The sequence below is a fragment of the Heterocephalus glaber genome, unplaced genomic scaffold (genome assembly GCF_053883595.1).
Source record: "Heterocephalus glaber isolate CG9 unplaced genomic scaffold, H.glaber_assembly_v1.0 deba00000347, whole genome shotgun sequence".
NCBI lineage: Eukaryota > Metazoa > Chordata > Mammalia > Rodentia > Bathyergidae > Heterocephalus > Heterocephalus glaber.
Genome location: NW_028258143.1, coordinates 376392 through 389611, shown reverse-complemented (window position 1 = coordinate 389611; position 13220 = coordinate 376392).

Here is a 13220-nt window from a genome sequence, read left to right as displayed (position 1 = left end):
TAATAAACAATATATACATTTGAGTCCCACCATGCTGAAAATATTAAACACAAAATGAATGATAATATTAAGATCAAGAGATCTATAAGTTATCTATTGCTGCATAACAACTGCAAATTTAGCAATTTAAAACAAAATATTCCATAGCTTCTGTGAGTTGGAAATTCTGGAACAGCCCCATCACATCTTCTGCTTCAGAAATTCTCCCAAGGCTCCAATCAGAGTGTCACCTAGGGCCGGGGTTCACTGGAAGGTTCACTTGGGGGTGGCAGCCATTTCTAAGCTCCCTTACCTGAGTTTGGGAGAATTTCAGTTCCTTGAGGGCTCTGGGACTAAGGACCTCAGTTCTTATCACTATTGGCCAGAAGTTTCATATTCTTGTCCTGTGGCTTTCTGAGAGGAACAAGTAGCTTTATCAAAGCCAGCAAGAAGAACCTTTTTTACAGACTATTAGACTATTGATAGAGTCTAGCTATCAAGATGAAAATTACAGCCTTGTAACCTAACCACAGAAGTGAAATTCCTTCACCTTTGCTCTATTCTATTGGCCAGAAGACAGTCAGTGGGCTAGCCTGCATTGAAGAAGGTGGAGGGATTATACAATGAGGAAACTACCAGTAGTTGGAAATTACTGGAGGCCGGCAGAGAGCCTGTTTGCCACAGGCCTTACAATAATGAGATGCAAGAACTCAATGATTTCTATATTTTATTAGCAGCCCCTACAGTATCATGTTAGTTAGTTTTCCACTTTCTGGTCAAAATACCTGACACTTGCAATTTAAAGAATAGTTTTCTTTGGTTCACTGTTTCAAGGGATTCGGTCCATGACCTACCAGCTCCAAGGCAGGAACAACATGGCAGAAGAGCATGGTAGAACAAAGCTGCTAAATTCATAGAGCCCAGGAAGTAGAATAGAGAAATAGCCCTCGATTGCCTAGCGATCACATAATCAGTTAGCAGGCCAGAATCTCCTTCCTCACCTGAATTAATCAGACACATCCCTTCCCCAACTAAGAATGGCCATGAACCATCAGCCACAGAATTGAGAAAGATAGCAATGCTCAATCATTTCCATGTTAAGGGCATGGTAGATGTATTATTGCCTAATCTCAGGTGACTGAATACCACTTGACCCTCTAAGAAGTTGAGGAATGCAGGCAACTCAAGCAGATAAAGCTTTTCAAATGCAGGCTGACTTCTTCCAGAGTTTTTTTAATTCCATCAAGGGTTCAAGCTCATTGGATGGTGCCACCCAGAATCACAGTGGGTATTAACCCTTCAGTTTGCTTAGCTATGTGCCCATCATCTCTGGAAACATCCCACAGATACACCCAAAAGTATGCTTTACAAATAAGCATTTATTCATCCAGTCAAAATGGCATATCATGATTAGTAGTCACAGTTACCATCTCTTCTTTATGATTTTATACATTGGGTTAGAAAAATCCATGTAAGTATAAGATTTCTACTGTTCTTTCAACAACTATATTTCTTGCTTCCTTCAGATTTTCCCTGAGAACTCAGACTTAGGACCCATCCTTCAAGACACTAAAGCATTCAAGTCATTTCCTGTGCCTTTTGACATATAATCCATCTGATGACACATATATTATTAATAAATTCAATGATCTATATTATTAAAAATTAAATAATTCTCACATAAAAGCATTCTTTGAATTATAATATTATTTTTTGTTAGGATAAGCTCTGCAAAGTAATTCAGGGGCACCATATTCACAGTCACGTAATAAATATGATTCATAACTGAATATCTCATTCCTTAAAACATAGGTACTGGGAAATGAGGTATGTACTGTTTCTTTCCTTTTTTTCTTAAAATTCTTGTTGTGAATTCCACTGTGGACTGATTGTGGATGTGCTGTGTCTTGTTCTTTGTTACCAGACCAGGTGGACCAGATGTGAATTCATCATGTTATTGTTCTCATACTCATATCCTTTAAATGGTTCTCTTTTGCCCAGAAGTCACAGAGACTTCATTTTGGTACAGTGGAATCACAACTTGTAAGGCGGTTAGGTTTTAAAGACTGCTGAAGGACAACATAAAGCATGCTCAAAACGATCCTTTAAATCTCTTAAATTGCCAATAAAGTTCCCTCTGATGGTCTGAATCCCCGTGGAGTGATATGTAGACCTGAATATACCATGCAAATAGTAAGTACAATGTATAATAAAACTTCATCTCACCAGTAGACTTTTCGGGTTTAAATGTGTGTGTTTTTCTGCCAATAGGTATGGTTGTATTTATGTAAATGTATTGCCAGTGCCATCCCACTCTACAGTGTAAGCTCCACAGTGCAGAGTTCTTTTCTTCTGTGTTCACGAATATATCCCCAGGCCTAGAACAGGGCCTGGCACACAATAAGCATTCAATAAAGATTTATTCAATGAATGAAAAAAAAAAACATAAGTACTGTTGTCACTGAGACAAAAAATTGTGTCAAACCAACACGTAGCTTCATCTTAGAAAGTCCCTTTTGGTATCAAATCCATGTCACAAAAACACTTCTGCAAATATGGGGAGTGCAATAATTCACTTCCTTTATTAACCAACAGAATCATATTTGATGTTTACATGTTTTCAATTTAAGCAAAATACATATGGTATAGGTTGAATTTGAGGTTGTGTGCATGAATCAGTTCTTTTTTTAAAGTGGGGAGGGACACAAGTTTTACAAGCTTTTAAACTCCTAACAGTTCAGGAAATCCACCTAAGCCTCCCTAGATGGTCTACACCTTGAGGAGTTATTACTATAGCCAGAACACTACTTGATGATTTCTTTGTAACATTTAAGGGTAAAACGTCTCCTAGATCCCCTGATGTAAAGTGATACGTGATGACTAGAATACTTTCTAGACCTTGTCAAACAGAGCATAAATTGCATGGAGTTTTTGTACTAGTCCTGCTATTGAGGCCACATTTAGAAAACTGGAATAAAAGGACTAGTTTTTAAATAGATGCCAAGACAGGCTTAAATCTTGACTAATATTGTTTAAATGAGGGCAGGGCAGGCCCTTCTCCAAGTTGTGTAGCTGAAGAGGGACAGCTTATTTGAAGATTGATTGAAAAATAGAGACATTTTTCTAGTTATTTTTGATATTGCTTAATGTGGAAACAGATTTGCCTCTTTTTTCTTGATCAAAATTCCTTCTACAAAGCTTCTTTTTTGAGCAGAAGGTGCCAGGACAAACCCCCAAACACTCTTCATCCTAGAAACCGTTTATGTAGTGTGCCAATAGACATTATTACTTTTCAGAAATAAACAACCAAAAAAAATCAGTGCATTTCCTTATAGTAACAAATGTAGTGATATATGGACACTTGGAACAGAAAAGTAGCGTAGGTTAATATCCATATTTTGATGAGCTATAAAAATCAATTTAACTCCATGAAAAGTTTACAAATGAATAAAGGTCTTAAAATTACTTGGAAAAATCTCCATTACTTGAAAATTATGTTTAGTAAGGATATTATTATAGGATAATATTTAGAGTCAAGACCTGAATACATACTTGTTGGTTTTTACTTGTTTTAAACTTTTCATGTCAAATAAAATACATACGGCACCTAGAGGAAAAACTTTATTAGTCTACCTCATCTTTTAATTTAGATAATGTGAAAAGAAAGTTAAAATGGTTCCAACATTTTGCAATTAAGCAAGAAAGTTTAAAGAAATGGGTTTTTGGAAAGGAAATAAAACTATATTTATACTCTGTAATATTGCCACTCTTTCAATAAGACATGTAGAACAAGTGAGTTTTCCACAAATAGAAATAAAAATTAAACTGTGTAACAAGTTTGTCACCATAAGCTGCCAGTACGAAAGCAATGGGGCAATGCACGTTTTTCTTCTTTAGAAAAAGTAGACTGTAACACAAAGACTCATCCCTACGCTATTGGCATCAAGTTTGGCTAGGTGAGTGGCTTGGAAAATGTACTGTGAGAATTATTCTTGCTTTTTTCTATTTGTAATAGAAGAACAATATTCAGACAGAGGGTATTTCTTTACCCTAAATCTGGTGGAAAAAAAGATGAGATGCAGCTGCAGCAACACATAATAGGAAAAATCAGAAATAATCTTTTCTTGTAGCAAGCCACTGAGACTAGGTCATGTGTTACCAGGGTTCAAACTAATGAATGAAAATACAGAATTTCAGAGAAATGATAAGAAAACATACCTTCTGGCAGTCCTCTGGGATGAGACACTGGGACACCAAAATTTTATATTTTTTAGTCTTTGTTGTAATTACTCAATGACTTAAGACATGTACAACATATAGAAAAGTATATTATACATAGTTAATTGCATATATGTTAGCTGCTATTATTTTTGCCAAGCACAGTTCTGAGTCTTACGCGCGTACTATCTACACCACCACCCACACACATTCCATTATCACCACCATCAGCAGCATACAAACATGCACTAAGATTCTTAATTGGCTAGGTCATCTTGAAATAGATTTCCATGCTGATTCAAATATATTTCACTCATTATTGAAAGATTGTAATATCCCATTAAATTGTTCAGTATAATTTATTTAACAAAAATCCTTTCTTGAGGGTTTTCTTACTTTTTCTATTACAAAAAAAATCAACAAATGCTGTTCTATAATATAAATTTTTGGAAATGGAATCACTAGGTTGAAATTTAGCATTTTTAATTTTAAATGACTGCTGAATTGTGTCTGGCATAGCCATGGGGAGTTTTCCAACAACTATGATTCTACTTAGATTTCACTTTCCTCCCTCTCTGAAATCACACATGACCATGTAATTTAAGTTCAATGAAATGTGATAAATAATATCTTAAATATTTCATTACAACCTGCTTGCTCTCTTCCACCACAGTGAAGGCAAAGTTCCATAGTGTCTGGTGCATTGCCTTTGTCCCTAAGTGAGAACAATGTGAAGGAGACTGCCTCCCCAGCTGATCTGAGAAGGACATGTTGCTTAGTTAATAATACACTTCTTTGCCTTAAGTACCTATGAGTTTAGGGTTGTTGCTTCTCAGAGCTAACTTAGCCTGTGTTGATTGGGAAACTCTTCTGTTATCATCTTCAACAGAAGCATTAAGATGTCTTAGACATAGATTCCAAAATGATCACTGTAAATAAAAGTGATTACTCTAAGATCTAGAAAATAATGAGTATACATATATAATCATAATATTATGAAGCAAATAGTTAAATTCATTAACTATTAGAACACTCAATACTGCAACCATTTACTCTTTATGCTGAGGATGCTTAAATCTGGCCATCCTCTTCTCACATGGTATCACAGGAAGAACTCTAAAGTGACTCATCCATGATTATATTTCATGGAAGAGGGGAATTTATTAATGTAATTGTGTATACTAATTAGTTGACTTTGAATTCATTAAAGGGAAGATTTTCAGGTGGACTTGATCAAATCATATGAGCCATTTAAGAGCAAGAGTTTTCCCAGCTTCTGCACACGAGATCGGAGATCTGAAGCAAAAGGATTCAGCATGCAGGGGGTTCTCTAACACTAAGATGGACAGACTCACAAAGACCTGAGAGTAGCCTGAGAGTAGTCAGGACCATCAGTAGTGACAGCAAGAAAGCAGGGACCTGAGGCCTACAAACTCAAGAAACGGTTTTGTCAGTACCATGGATAAGCTTGAAAACAGTCTCTTTCCCAAGAGCCTCCAGTTCAGAATCAGAAGGCCAATGCCTTCATTTCAGTACTGTGGGACCCAGAAGAGAGAAACCAACAAAACCACCTATGCTTCTGAGCTACAGAATGTGGAGATAGGAAATGGGTGATGCGTTAACATTATATGCTACGTGGTTTAACACCATTTGATAATTTGTTATGCAGAATAGAAAACTAATATGTATGTCTTGTGTTACTTTTCCCTTGCTGAGACAAAATACCCAACACCCAAAGTTGGAGGAGAAGGGATTTATTTGGCTTACAGTTTGTAGAGATTTTAGTCCACACTTGGCTGGCTCCAAAGCTGGGATGGCAAACAGCCATCACAAAACAGAAACAACATGGTGCACACAAGGCAGCAAAAGTAACAAGAGAGACTTTAGCTACATCTTTCTGGCCTTTTTATTTTATTCAGACTACCAGGATGGTACCCAACTAATCACTCACACATAGTGGTGTAGTAATCACATCCCCTTAACTCCAACATCACACATTCCAGATTCAACTGCCCCTTAAAATGAAAGTCCCACCTCATCCGCATGAGGCTTTGGGGGGACATCTACACACAAACCATAAACAGTTCTACTTCAAATATCCAGACATTTGCCTTTCCTCCCTATGTCAGTTCTTCATAGAGTCTTCCCTCAATTAGAGAACCATAAACAGCTTTGACATTTCTAGGTGACCGGTCCATTTTGTAATCCCTCATTTGAAGAATATGCATCAGACTGATGGTATTCTTTTAGTCTCCATTCACTCAGAGGGAGAGTGAAAATTCCTAATAATTATCCCAAATAAGTAAGAGGAACTGCAGTTTATGGATATGTTCCTCAGATAATTCATGTCTGTTGTGTCTAACCCACATGGTTGAATCTTTAGATTTTATTTCTATAACCTAAAGGTGAGTGTGACAGTCAATCCTGACTTTTCAACTAGTAGATTATTAAAGCAATCTGCTGAATGTGTCTGGGTGGGACATGGAGGTGCAACCTTGCATACTATAGACGGTCCCTAGCCAGTTCCTCTCTCTAGTGCTGTTTTCCTGTTCTGTTCCCCAGCTGTAGCCACCATGAACTAAGCACCTTTGCTCTGCCACACCCTTCCTCCATGATGTTCCTACCCTGGAACCTGTTAACTATGGGCTGAATTCCCCCTAACCATGCACCAAATTAAAATTTTCCTCCTTTAAGTGGTAAGTGTTTTGCATTGTCCAGCAACAGGAAAGTTGACTAATATAAAACTAATAGTTTTGCATAAGCTTACATAAAGCCACTCACTTTGGGGGATTATCTTCCAAAAGTGCCTGGTATTTTACTTTAGCCTGGTAGGTATCTGTTGTCTATTAGGTTAGGACTTCAAACAAAACCAAGCTAAATGAAATCCCATATTAGCAAATTGCTGTAGTGGCATTGGTCTACAGTATGTTAGTAGAGGCAAATCTATGCAGAGTGATTGATACATAGGGGCACATACTGAATATTATTAATTAAATGTAATAACTTACACTAGTGAAATTTTTATAAGATCCAGTCCATAGACAAGGGGACAATAAGCTCTACTTCTTTCTAGCTCGCACATTTTTATCACTACATTGGTATTCTTTCTAGTAAGAAAGTGGGAAGCCATTTTTTCTGTATAAAGTGTAGAACATTTTATTGAATTTTGTATTTTCTTAAAAAATCATTTATATGCAGAAGTCAGACATTTATGGGATTTAGTCACCCTATATTTTTAATGCTAGGGTGGTCCAAAGGAGTTTGGGAAGCGGGAGGGGAAGGGGAAAGGAAAGAAGGGAAAGGAAAAATTATGATGTTTTCTATTTCAATATGATTTTCACATGACTAGACACTAAATTGCCATATTGTATTAAGAAATTAAGTCACGGCAATCCTAAGAGACCATACTGTTTTATGCAAATTAAATCTCCAGCCTGAACTAATCTTCATAAATAATAGTGTAAATATCTGCTGAAAGTTTATGAAACTAGCAAGAGAATGTGTACAATCACATGTTTCTTCATAAATAAAACTTTTTCATGAGAGCTATTTCTTTCAGTATGTAAAGGATATTAGAAAGTTATTATCAATAAAAATCCCTCCTATTCATTGAACAGTAATGAACAGTGAACAGATTCAAGAGATTTTTTTTCTTTATATGTAGGAATCATGTTCAGCTCCAGGAAAACTGAACTACTGCCTATGTGCACCTTATTAACTACTAACAGATTAATAAAGACACATTAAATATTTAATTAATTTATTTTCAGGTATTTGGATATATTCATAAAATATTCCTTATTTTAAATTTAGAAAAATACTACAAATATATGACTAATAAATTCATATTTCTTCCTTATATAAGAAGTTTGTCAAAATACTAGTAACTATTATAATAGACTTGTTATTCATAAAAAAACTACTAATATTTCTTTTGCACATGTAAATTCTTAGGGATAATCAAACTGTAACCTGCTATATGTTCTAGGAAATTGGGATAGTTATCTGCACATTATAATGCTTATATGAAAAAAAAGCATGTCCCAAAAAGGACAAATTACTATCACAGTCAATCATACTGCAGTAGTTTCTTTCTTTATAATTATGTAAATTTCAAAGAAAATAAATCTCTTAATGACCCACAAAAGCAGTATTTCATTTGATGTTTCTTTCTCACATAATATCCATTGTATATCATAACACTGAGACAAAAACTTGTCACTGAAATTGATGCAGGTACATATAAATCATCAATAAAATTTTACTGGAATGACATGATCGTCATGGAATTAGAGCCCGAATTCCATTTTCTGAAAAAATGGGACAATATAATACACCAATTATTTCAGCTGCTTTTTATGGACTGCTACATTCAGTGTACGTTTCTCATGTAGAAATTTATAAAACCAATGATATACCATAATAACAGGCAAAACTGACAGAACTCTCAAACTGCTTCACTGTAATTCTGTCTAAATTAATTTGTCCCTATTCAAACATGTTCTCGAGCTGACTGAAGACAACCTGAGTGCAAATATATTAGGTCCAACCCAAATCCTCATAGCAACTGATTGTTGCTGGATAGCAGCATGTTGCTGTTTGGCTAAGGTAATTTTAAAAATTCCTTATCATTTACTCTGAGTTTACATACCATCTCGATGAATGTTGGGTAGCCTCTTTCATACTTCTGGAAATGGGGACTTGATCTTTTCACTAGACAAGAGCTACATTGACTTTCATCCACCATTGGCAACACCTCTAACTACCTAACTTTGTTCAGTACTTTCAAGCATTTTTTTAAAACATAAAATTGTAATTATTTTGACTATACATTGCATTTATAAGGAACAGATTGGAGGGAATGTTTTTCTCTTGAGTGAACTTCTTGGACAATTAAGGATATTTTGATGAGATGTTGCCTTGAAGCTGATAGAAGAAATATCAATATGCAAGTTTGTGCGAACTGTGAAAAAGAATCCTATTCATAGGCCTTTGTTCATGATATCATTTCATTCAGCTTCTAAGCTTCTGTACTGGGAAATAAATGCTTAAATTTTAAAATTTTAATTGGTGACTCAAGGAGAAAACCTATGCACAAACAAGTATTTCATGAAGTTAAATTTCATGTTAAAGTAACTTTAATTTTAAGATTGAATTTTTCTTCATTATTTTAACAATTATAGAACAACTTTAATATAAAATAGATGCAAAATTGGTAAACTATTTAGCAAAATATAATCATTGATTTTATAGTCATACATTTGATTACACATATGCACACATATCCAACTCAACCATAAAAGTTTACATGTGAATATTCAGGGTGAGTATGTATTAAAATTTTTAAAGTACTATTCACTAGGCAAGATAAATTGATTGCATTAATTATGACAAAATAATATGCATAAAGAAGTATCTACTCATTAGAACAATATGTGCAACTCACTGGAAACCTATCATGAGTTTATGGCAAATGTTAGTAAACTAATCAATAGAATCATGGAGGAAACATTTCACTTCATGGTGAAATACTTGATTCATTTCAGTTCAAATCAAGAATGTGGCTGTGATACTCACCATCTCTATTACTATTCATCATTTACTGGAAGTTCTCAATAATATCATGAGAAAAGAAAAAAATGCTGTTATGACAGCAAAAATTAATAATACTGACAATATTTGCGAAAGCATATACCTGGCAATGTAGAAAACATACAAAAATGGAAACATAAGAGCAATTGAAAATTTGAAATAGAAGTTGCATGAATTAGTCAGCTTTCCCATTACTGTGATGCAATACCTAAAACCCATAACTGAAAGATGTGTTATTTGGCTCAGTTTCAAGGGAATCAGTCCATGGTCACCTGACTCCAAGGCAGGATCATGGCTACCTACAGGGCCTAGCTGGGGTAAACTCTTTAGCTCATAGCTGTCTGGAATATTACCAGAGGGGCTATATACTTGATCTTAGCCAAAAGGCTGAGAAGGGATTAGAGGGACTAGATATAGTACCCAGTCTCACCCCTCCACAATCCAGCCTGACACATCCAGAAATGTGCTTCATTAATTCCCTACACAGCTTCCAAGCCAATCAAGTTGGTAGTATTAATTGTCACATCCCATCAATGTATTAATGGCCTAGTCAAAGACCACCACAGGGGCAGAGGATGGGCAGAATTCTGGGCCCTTAGCTGCTTATTGATAAAAAGTTTGTTTTTTGTCTTCTCCTAAGGGAATCAAGGATATAAAATTAGTTTTTGTAAAAAATCGTGATATTTTTAATTTGAGACTACAAATGCCCAACAGATAACTAAAATTTGACCTCCCCTTTATGAACCTCTCTATCAAAGCCTTCTCAGCTTTACATACAGGTGTGCTAGTCATTCAAGGAGTATCTATTAGACCTAAATCAACTCTAGCCTATCTTACTGCCTTTTATACCCGAGGACACCGGGATAAGAAGTTGACAGTGACATTTAACTATGCCCAGAGGTCCTCATCCATTATCCTAAACCTGTGATCAACTGGATTCCAGGAAAAGCAGAGCTACCATATGACTGAAACCTCTCCAAGCATAGGTAACCATTTCAAGGGAATAGAGATATCCAGTAAGGCTTGAAAATACCAGAGCTATGAAACCAGAACTGAGATAATGATCAACTGGATCCTGACCCATCTCAACTAATCCTTAAAAACTGGCCCCTCCTTTTGTTGGAAGAGGGACAGTCTGATCCTATGAGAGTACACCCCCAGCCACTACCTAAGCTCCAATTCCGTCTTTATCTTATCTTATCTTTCAATTAAAGCTTTTTCTTACAAAACCAGTTTCAGAGGCTTCTGAACTACGTAGGTATAGTCACAGAAAAGACTCTACTCCTCCGATACTAATTTTCTGTATTATTCAAGTTTTCAGTTGCCAAAACACAATATCTAATTCTCTCATTGTAAAAGAGGAAAGGTTTTATTTGACTTAAAATTTCAGGGGATTCACTCTATGATTTTCTGACTCTAAGGCAGAAACATTATGGCAGAAGGCTGTAGCTGAGAAAACTGCTTAGTTCATTCATGACTATTTGGAAGCAAAATCAGAAACAGTGGCCTATCCTTCAATTTTTACTTTCAAATTTTTGTATATTTACTTAATATAAATAATGATCAGGGGACATAGATGAGAGTGTGGGGTTTTTTTGTTTTGTTTTTTTTTAGTTCTTTAATTGGTACATTTTAGGTATACAATTCATTTACATTTATCATTGGGTGCTTGTACCTGTACATGATATATCTTGGTTCTCATTTTTTTTTCCCCATTACCTGTGCACCCTTCACCTCCTCCACCCTTCCCTATTTACATAGATTTCCTTTCCATTTTTTTTCTTTTGATGAGACTGTATTTTTAAATCATATTCGACCTATATATAACCAAGGCAAGTTAACCATGGTTAAGTACATAACTAAGGCAATTTCTACTTTTTTAAAGTTCTGTCACCTCATTTTTATTTAATCCCACCCATGTACTTTCTAAACAAAAATGTAAAATGGTAGAAATTTCAATGACAAAATACAAGAATCTTAAAGTTACACTTGTCTTCCCTTATAGATTATACAAATTAAAATAAGAAAAGTAAATTACATATTTTACGCATGGTATTTGTGTAGATAATTTTTAGCTCAGGAAAAAAGCTAATTAGAAGTTACGCCTAATGGGAAAAGGGGATGCTATCACTGAATAGGGACTCTTAGAGGCTAGATAGTTGGTCCTCACTTCCAATGACAGGTTGGTTGGTGCAGATGATCTGTATGAACTGGTGAAGCATCAGAAGCCAGTTGAAGAAAGTATGTCATCCAAGAGAAGTTTTTCAGAGAAGGAGGCCAGGGAGGTGAGCAAGTATAAGTGTGCATTGTCTACGGAGACAAGCAGAAGAGTCCAGAGATTCAAGGTTGTGCATGAGAGAGTTGTGTGGTCAGAAAATTACCATCTGTCCCCAGGAAGAGCAAAGTTATGATGAGGCCACAGTCATAAATTTCTAGAAATCATAATGTTTACCTTACAGTGTTCTGTAAGAAAATAATAATTGTAACAGGATTTGCTGATAGTGAGAGGATGTGTATAGTATACTACAAAAGATTCTTAATCCTCTATATTTGTGTATATCTATGTGCTTTACACTGTGACTTTGGAGTTTCTCACTTCAAGAGCTAGTCCATTTTGCCTTCTTCTAAATTTTGACTGGCCCTGTAACCTGTTTTGGTACATAAAATGCTACAGAAATGATGGTGGGCCAGTTGAAAGTCTAGGTCTTAAAAAGCTTAGCTTGCTCTTGGAAGTCTGAAAGCCGCCATGAGAACAAGCCTGAAGGATAAAAAGCAAATGAACAGAACCAAGATGAGCAGCCATTCTAAGGCCTTTCTAGACCAGCCAGTCCCCAGGTGGCTGGACAGCTTACTGCAGACATGCTTCAGACCAGTTTAGCACATATTAACAACCAGCAGAATTATGAGCTAAAAAGAATGCTTGTGTTTTAAACTAACTTTTTTGATTTTCTTTTACATGGCAAAAGATAACTGATGCAGAAATAATTGGTTCCTAGAATTGAGGTGCTGCCATAACAAAAATCTAAAATAAGTCCCATTGGCAGTAAGCACTGAGCAGAGGATGGAAAAATGGCAAACAAATTCTTAGCAAATGCTGGGTAAAAAATAAAGCAAATTGTTATTGGAGGTTAGAAAAAATGGTGATGAGTGTTTTTAGATGAAAATAATTGGCAAAAATGTTGCCTGTAGAAATTTGAAAGATACACAATATATATAATGAACTTTTGATTTTGGCTAAAGAGACCTCCACAGAATGTTGAAATGTCAGACGGTTGGTCCTAGCTGCATATAGGTACATGAAGAAAGAAATTGTCTAAATAAAGAACTGACCAGCTTGCAAGGAGAATTTTGAGGGAATACAGAGGGCACAGAATTGTTTCTTCTTTTTAGTCTTTTTAGCCACTAAAAATTCTCTCAGTAAAATGAGGCCT